Source organism: Pyxicephalus adspersus, chromosome 4 (genome assembly GCF_032062135.1).
Source record: "Pyxicephalus adspersus chromosome 4, UCB_Pads_2.0, whole genome shotgun sequence".
Lineage (NCBI taxonomy): Eukaryota > Metazoa > Chordata > Amphibia > Anura > Pyxicephalidae > Pyxicephalus > Pyxicephalus adspersus.
This window is the reverse complement of record NC_092861.1, coordinates 71,749,293-71,759,048: the sequence shown is the minus strand read 5'-3', so window position 1 is coordinate 71,759,048 and position 9,756 is coordinate 71,749,293.

Genomic DNA, 9,756 nt, shown 5'->3' with positions numbered 1-9,756 from the left:
TGTCTCCAAGCATGTTTGTGGACACAGTAAATTTGTAATTCTTTACATTAAAGAATAAAGAACATTGTTCAGACTAAAACAGTCATACTGTATATCATGAAGGACATTGACACTGAAACCTCAAACAAAAACATTACATTTATTTATATTTATAACAGTCAGTATAGCTCTTTAAATATGTTAACACTGAAGGTTTATTAATGCAGTTGTTATAAACATTCACAACTGAAGTACAGTTCTGTAACGTAAGAAAAACAGTATTACTCATATTGAAAACATCAGAAAAATGTGTAATATTTTTTTTTACTTCAATAGTCATGTACAGGTCATTAGCATAAATAGTGTATTTGACCTTAAAATCTTTGGAAATTATGACATGGTATTTGCATATTTCAACCACTTTGATTCTTTAAAAGCCTCCTGAAAACATCAAACTTTATTAATACAGCAATGAAAGCACCACTGGTTCAGGTATTTAAAGTGGCTTTCTAGCTACAACAGCCAAAATATGCTCTTTTATAATGAGTACAAAGCAGCCACAATCAAAATGCTGAGTAAAGCTGGCTCTTAAAATGTTTCTGTGAAACAATCTTCTCTCTGTATGACATAAATGGTTGCAAAAGCTTAGTAGTAAATGCATTATTTTGCTTGGAAATAAATTAATACTATGAGCTTGATTTATTAAAGCTCTCCAAGACTGGGGAAAATATACTATCATGGGAGAACCTGGGCAATCCTGCAACCCTGGAATGGATTTCTTAAAATCATTTACTATTAGTTGGCAATTGTTTTCAATCCTGGGCCAGTTTCATTCCAAGTCTCCCATGTAAATCTATTTCTCCACTCTTAGATAGTAAGTCAGTCCCTTTGGGGGTTTGGTTTATTAACTGCTACCACAATCATTTTTATCTCATGTATTTATGACTTTATACAACAAACAATATATATGTAATTATATATATATTAACAGTTGTGCTTGCTTTATATCACACATCAAATAACATGATACATGAGAAAAATGCGCCTCTTCGTGCTACTGACGGTAAAATAATAAAAACGATTTCTTCCTAATATATATGTAAATAGTAATAAATATATTTGTCATCTTTGAGACACCTTTGGTACACAGTTTTCAGAAAGCTCTGTAATGCTGAGCAATACTGTACTAAACTAAAAGAACCAGTTAACTTGATGGGTTTTACTTGCTTTAAATTCATGTTGTTTCAGAAGGTTTTGGATATGGGAAACCTGTTTGTTAGAAAGAGGACAACTGTACCTGTCAATTAATCAATAAATGTATACAAAGTGATGTATACCTAAAACCATTGACATAAACCAAAGGTCTGTCAACACAGGTCTAAACTCAGTTTACCAGGTTCTTTCTATTGCATTTAAATTTCAAATGCAGATGGAAATCAGCGTACCTAAAGTGGACAATTCAGATACTACTAGCTGAATATATTTTTACTCAAGCACTTTGCTCTTCAGTGGTAACAAAGCTATTGCTATTGAATGCTAAAAAGGAAGGGAGAAGTGAAAGAAAGAGGTTTTGACACATTTTCATACATAATTATTCGTTTACAGTCATGTGTGCTGACAGTAGTCTACTGTTGTGTCTACGGCTGTGTCTCTCATTACACCACTGGTTAAATGCAACTCTTCTCAACCTTTCTGAAGCTGCTGGCAGGCTTTCCTTACCAACTACCAGGAGCTGTATACCCCTTGCATTAAGCAACTTTCACTATGGTCCATGAGTTTACAACCCGCATCCACGGGTTTCTTGGCAATATTTTATACCTTTTTGCAGCATCCTCCGGTTAAAACCTTTGAATGATTTATAACTTCATCCCTGAAAATGAAGGTGACCTGTCCTGTTGATTTTTTTGTCTCAAAGATTACCGTTAAGTCTCCCCAAAAAAGCGCACCCCCCTGAAGAAGCCCCTCGAGGCGAAACGTGTCGGGGTTATTCGCGCACTTTTACGGTTAATTATTACAATACAGACAGAAATTGTTGTCTAGTGTTATCCAAGTCTAGTGCTATATTAACTAAATTGGATATATAATTGCATGTACCTGATCGAATAATTATGTATGGAAATGTGTTTACAATACTACATAATGAATGATTTATTACTTATTTTGAGTCAAAACCTCTTTCTTTCACTTCACCCTTCCTATTTAGCATTTTCATTCAAAGAGGTGACTCCGTGATCACCTATTGGAGGTATACGCAGCCACCACCTTTTTTCAATTTATTGCTATTGAATGAATGTTATTTATTGTTATTTGCATTACTAAAGCTAGTGAACACAAATCTGACTTTTACTTTCTGGCTTTCAGACAAATATGTCAACAAATAACATACCTGATCCTTTTAGCTCAGTTTGCCAATAGTCTTCTGCCATTTCATTTGCATCCTTAAAGCTCATTTGAGCTCTCATGCTCCATTAATGGTAAACAGCAGAATGGCATTTCTTTAATTAGTTTATTTCATTAACAATAATAATATAAATTAAAGTATAATGTGGGATGTGTTCTAGCTATATGATTCATATTTATATGACTCTACATTATTACCACTTTAGTATAAATTAATACAACAAACACAGTAAATTACAATATTTGCAAACATCATGATACACAGTTATTATTATACTTATCTGACTTAATGTAATTTTCAGCAATTACTCAGTTTATGGCATCAGGGCTGTAACATACAATTTCAATGTAAAAATTAAAACTATGGGGTTGATTCACTAAATGAATTGTTGATATGTATTTGCCTGTGCAAGTCTTCCTTCCATTACCAATTAACATAAATGTGGCCATTTGTTTAGAAAAACTAACTATATATCACCCACACCTGTAGTTTGTTTCTCCACACATAGTCAGATCAAAACATGTTGCACTTATAGGTAAAATGGTATTCCTACCACAAAGGAACATGAAACCTTGTGCATATTAACAAAACAAAGATGTGTTGCATATGTCTGTTCAACTCAGCAGCTGGCTTAATGCACAAAATCTCTTTTTTAAAATGTGCATATGTTGTCAGCAAGAAAGGTTTAACTGGGTGCTTAGTGCTGTGGACAAGTCTGCTGTGTGGTTGTACAAGTTGCAATAAAAGGGATAACAAGTTATGGAGGAATACAGATCCCAGCAAATATTGACAGCTGTCCTTGGCTGCCCTCTTCTATGATTGTCTGAATTAATGTAAACGATGATGACAAGGGCTCCACTACTGTGATTGCATTCAGCCAATACAGCTGCATCAGAGCTGCTGACTTTAAAATCGTTTGTTGTGGGATATTATACTTTTTACTTGGGCATCACTGAATCTGCAAAGGTAAGTATTATGAAAATAAAGTGAAAAAGGTAAAAAACCAATCCTTTCTTGTGTGTACTGATATTTGCCACGACAAAAGTAGAATGTATTCAAATAAGTAAAGAGAAAAGTTGTTTTTTTTTTTTGGCAAAAGACATTTGTATTAAAATCATTTCAACGCAAAGAATAAATGCAACAATTGTGATAAATGGTCATACCCATTTAAATATCATGGGATAAATAGACCAATTTAAATAAATAGACCTAACCCTTAAGAGAATAAAGAATAATAAAACAGCTTAATGTACAGTAAAGTGTTTTCATTTCTAGGGCTTATTTAACGCTTTGTGGAGATTGTGGCAGGTATCTGTGGGCCCCCTTTTTAAAAGGAGATTCCATATTCCAAATAAGTTCTCTACACACAGACCCAGCAACTCCTAGGGGGCCTCTTCCCAAACAATTGCAGTTACCGTTGGGACAGGCAGGGGGTGTGGTTTGGTCAAAGGAAATGGGTACATTTGCCTTTTCCCTTCTTTGACAAGCCAGATTCCAATAGACCTTAATGAATAGAAGGGGATGTACACATGCTCAGCCTTGAGTAAACCTAAGCTAGATATGCTGAATAAAGCATCAGGGATCATGGCATGTTAAAAAAGAACAATAGAACGGTTTAAGATCCAGTGTGGTGTTTTCATTTATAGGGCAAATTTAACCCTTTAAGAAAATGGCTGTACTCATACTTCAGGAGGCAGATTTCTGAGAGCCCCCTTATTAAGGGTTTCTGATTCCAAACAAGCTCTCTGCCCACAGCCCCCGCAACCCCCCAGGGGTCATGCTATGGGTGTGGGGCTCCCTCCCCTAATGATGACCCATGCCACTACTGGAAGCAGACAGAGATCTGGTTTGGTCTAAAGGATGGGGCACATTTTATTTAATTATCATTAATATTTGAAAACAATGCTAATATACCCTGGAGGGTCTTGAAAACTAAATCCAAGTCAGTCAGACCCTACACTGGGTTTCATTCTGTCTTAAAGAGAAGCATCAGCAGTGCTTGGAGGAGGATGCAGATTTGGTGTGTGGATGGTGTGAATAGGACTTTAGGATATTTTTTTATTTTTAAGTTGGGGGGAAGTATGCCTGTCTGAATTCAGTGTTGGCTCTATGGGCCTGATTTATTAAAGCTCTCCAAGGCTGGAGAGAATACACTTTTATCAGTGAAGCTCAGTAATCCAGCATACCTGAAATGGATTTTTTAAAAGTTGTTTCCAATTTGTTAGCAAATGTTTTGAATCCTGGACCAGTCCCATTCCAGGTTTGCTGGATCTCCCAGCTTCACTGATGAAAGTGTATTCTCTCCAGCCATGGAGAGCTTTAATAAATCAGGCCCTATGTACTTTAATTGGTAAATATTCTATCCCCTGAAGATCCTGTGGTTGCATCAAGATATTTAGCTTGGTGTGTCACTACCAATTTATATAATAATGTTATAAATAGGTTTCTTTATACATATTCTACGTTATGTACTTTCTTGCCATTTATTTTGCTAATCGTCTACTGAACCAAATGAACATTACCATCAAAATTGTCTTCTGGAGCAGGTCTGGTCCAATCTATTCAGATTGGATTACAGAGCCAATGCAGTATCAGTCAACCTTTGAATTTATTAAAAAATATGTTTGTATAAAAACTACATTGTTTACATAACTGCTACTTAATACTATTATGCTGTTTTTTAGAAAAAGCACACATTCATTCCAGGGATTTTAACAATATTGAATATGCAGCTTTTATATAAATACACTTGCCTGTAAATATTTACAGTCTAGGAATATTATATTGTATATACTTATTGCCAGATACAAATATTCATGCAGTCGTCCCCTCCACCACTAAAAAAATACATGAACAACTTTAATGAGAGGTCTGCAAAAAATGATCGAAAAGAGGTTATTTTGAAACAAAGATATGGGATAGTTTTTGCATAAGTAAAAAAGTCTGTCAGGCCTGTTTTTTTTTTTTTTTTTTTTTTATTTTTATTTAAAACTTGTTTACAAAACTTCTTGGTGTCATTATCTCTGCTATAATCAGTAATTACACATTCTGCACCAAATATTATGCTGTTTACTCTATTTAGATTATAGGCAACATAACATGACACTGACTTAAAAAAATAAAAACTTTACCAATTATGTTGAAGAGACAAGGAAATTACGTTTGCAAATGCCTGTACAGTTTTAAAACAGCTATTCCTGTCTAAAATTTAACCTTTATTTATGGAAAGATCATATGCTTTTTCTTTACAGGTCCCACAGACATCTCCAACAATTGTGGTGGCAATACTATGCTCATGTCTTTTGTAGTTATCTTGCAAACGCCAAATCTCCTAAAGATTTGTTTTTACTCTGACATTAAAATTTTCCATTTCAACCTCAAAAATTAAAGTTTTGAGTTGAAATTGTACATCCCTACTCAAGAACCCAAAATATGGTCAGGGCACCCATGGTTCATAGATACCTATATGTGGGGAAAGGTTGCCCATTAGGTCCAATCCGAAGGAAGGTTTACTGTAGCAAAATTGTTGAAAAACTTATTGCTGGCCATGAGAAAGGTGTTAGAACACAACATGCTACACAAATTGCTCTATATAGGTATGTGTAGCCGTGGATCAACACCTATAATGTAAATATCAGAACTATATCATGAAACAATGGAAGAAGATTGCCTGGCCTGATTAATCACAATTTCTTGTAAATCATGTGAATAGCCAGGTGCCTGTATGTTATTTTCCTGAGAAACGGATGCAAGCCAGTTTACTTTGGAATGAAAACATGAAGAAACCATAGACAAGACACCTTTAGGGCTTAAAGAAAAGATTTGATGGACAGAGCTGTTTTGGTGGCACAAAGGGGACTTGCACAATATAAGGCAGTTGATGGTATTCACTCAGAGTTTTGGCTTTGAATATATTTTTATAGTTTATTTAATATTAGTATAAGATTTATATGTACATTAAAAACAGTTCTTCAGTGGACAGGATTCTCTGGACTCTTTGTAAAAATTGCATTGCATTGTCTCAATTTAGAGCTGAAACTTTGTGGGTCATGTAATGGATAGCCTTATTGTTATGTGCACTTACTGCACTGAATTTACTTGGAATATATTTTGCTTCTATAGTTTACCAGTCTAACAAATTACATATTTTTGACAATTTAAGCTCAGGAAACATGCCAGCTTGTGCGTGGGATACTTACTAAATCGTTTAGGAATTCATTACTGGTTCTGAATAGTATTAGACAGCTTTACAGGATTCCAAACCAGGCAGACCTGATTTATAGATTCCCCAGTAGAGAATTTAGATTTAGTCCCTAGCTATGTTTTTTTACAATATGTATTGCCTTAGTAATGACCTTAATCCTTAACTCCTGCCCTACATATTTTTAGCACTATCTACAAGTAACACTGTAGTTGAACTGTATTGTAAATGCTATTTAGCTCTGTGTATCATACAATGGGCGATAGTGGCTAATTCATAGAAAGACTTGCTTACTTACAAATTTTGTAAGTTTATCCATTAGAAGAAGCTGTTAATAAATTTCAGTAAAAGTAGAAAGTAGTCATATTGGCAAAAAGGGCTAATGCAGTAATTTAATACAATATAAAATTATTACTTTACTATTCATAATCTAAAAAGAACCACAAACACAAAAAATGCACATATTAAATAAAACTGCTGCATATATACTTTACCATCCACAGTTGTGTACAAATAAATAAATAAATACCATGTTCATGATTCAAAGGGGCTAAATAGATAAATATAGAGTAAATGAAATATAAAATCCTGAGTGTTACAGGCCAGTAGCAATTTGCTACAATATCAATCAACAAGCCTTCAACACTCCTAGATTAAAGCAGAGTGATCAGATTATAATTGAAACTATATGTAAAATTCTTTGTAATTGCTTCCTCAAATGTGTATATTTATTAACATAGTGATAAAATAGGCATTAGTTCAGCTAAAGGCATGTTTTATAATTCTTTGAAAACAAAGCTAAAGGTTGAAATTGAAAGGTATGTAGAAGACATAGGCAAACATTTAGAAACATTGTTTTCTCTAATTTTTTCCTTAAGGTTATGCTGTCCCACTTAACATTCATAGGCGTAATTCATTGTGAATGAAAAAAACAAATAGAGAATGTAACTAATAAACTATTGTTTCTGTACATTCACTCATGTATACGTATGCAAAACCTTTAAACTACCCATTTCTAATGAATTTAAAGTTACATTAATCTATCACAGTATAAGCACTTTAGCTGATCAAACTAATACATGGATTGCTTATAATCATAACATATGATATGTGCAAATAGCAATGCAGGACAGATAGCCCTTCCTGGTAATGCTAGTGAGGAAAATGTTGCCTGTTGAAATGATAAATAGAGAAAATAGTCTCTGTATCTTCATCCTACACATCCATTTTCTCCTTATCATTGGAAATATGTATGCTCACTTTCTGTAATGTTTCCTGATGTTCTAAACATTATAAAACTGCATTACCATATTATGAAGCTTTTCCTTCCTGCAGAGACAAAACTTACGTTAGAGGTATTGCATAGAAAGGTCAACTTCCGGCCATATTAAAAAAAAGTATAAAAAGTGTATAAATCTCTATTTTGAAATTTTGTTTTTCTTCTGTGAATATATGACATTACTTAGAATGTAAAATAGTCCATATATTAAGGCTGTTATGCTGTAATGGTCAGTGCTTCTGTTTATTATATCCAACTAATGGCTGTCTAGGAACATTTCATGGTTTAAAAAGTCAAAATTTTGCTGAAACGTTTATCAGTTATTAGTATTTCATTGCAGTATAGAGCAATTGTATAAATTACTTTTGAAATAGGGCCTGTTCAGTTCATGCCAGTATGATAAAGAAAAAAAAAGATTTTCCATAAGGTCACCAATCAACACAAGCTTTTATTAAATCTCAGCAAAATTGGATATTTAGGAAAGTGAATATTGTTGCAAAATGGGTTAATGCAGTCATCTAACAGTATAAAAAATATTTCTATTTCATGATTTACTATACTATTTACTATGAGGACTTTTTTTGTGGAAGCCAAGGGTTTCAGCTCCAAGCTGGTAGAGGATTCCTCATAAACATCAAAATGTCTAAAAAACAACAGCTCTAAAATCTGAAATGCTTCTTGAAAAAAAAAAAAAGTTGTAAAATTATGTAATATTAATGGGGAATAGGGTACAGGTTAATACCAATGCAAAGGTTAAAACAGCATGACAACCATTAGCACAAAATAAAAGACTAAAATAAAAATATTAAAAATAAAAAAATATAAAGAAAATTTCTATAGCATGCAATATATCTTTAGGCAAATCATTTATTCAGTCACCTTTTTAATGCACTTAGGCAGCACTAAAGTGAATATGCACATGAGGAAACATGTCCTGAAGGCAGGCTGTATCTATTAGCATTTATGAAATGTAGAATTGGCTATAATTGTAGCTATAATTAACCACAGTATAGATAAGGTTATTACTATATACTCCAGTAAAGAAATAAAAACTAAGTTCTTCCACCTTAGTACTACAGTTTATAGAATTCTCCTTAAAAGAGAAAATCAGTGCAGCTAAGCAGGACTTGCTACTTGAAAGGTAGGCCTTTTATACAGTATTTCCAAAACCCATGGTGTAAATACAACTGTAGAATTATTGAAGCACTTAAAGACTTATCTATTGTTCTACAAAATAATTATTAAGTTTTTTTTCACCAATGCAAGCCACACATTAAAACCCAAATTATGGAAATTTTGAATAAATATTTTTAGAAGCTATGATGGTAAAACTGCAGTAAAACATGTAGGCTAGAGCTTACATATCAATAATTATTTATTACTCTTTAATAATTATGTAATCTCCACTGTGGGGGGACCCAAAGGCTGGATGATACTGCTGGTGCTGTTCTTAGGCTGTCTGTCTGGCAGGTTTTGCCAGGGCAGAGGTTACTGCTGGGCCCTCTTCTTGGACCTGTAGCCCTAGGGATGCTGCAGGAGTCTGGCTGTGCTCTGTCTGTCTGTACATTACTGCTAATGCCTGCTGTGCTGGGGCCTTCTGATGCCTTTTACCTTGGGGTAAAAAAGCTGGGGCCTGGCAGTATGGCGGGTATTCCTGAGGCATACCTCTCATGAAGATCATGCCAACTCTATGGCATGTTTTCTCAAGATTCCTAAACCCCCATGTCTGCACTACAATATTAGGTTTGTTCATATATGCTTCTAGTAGGTTCATCCATGTTATCTTGTATCTATGGGGAACAAAGTGCCAGGGTTTGGTTAAGAGTTATCCTGGCTTAATTGATAAATCTGGGTAAAATGAGAACCCAGATGAGAAAATGAGAGACCAGGAAAAAT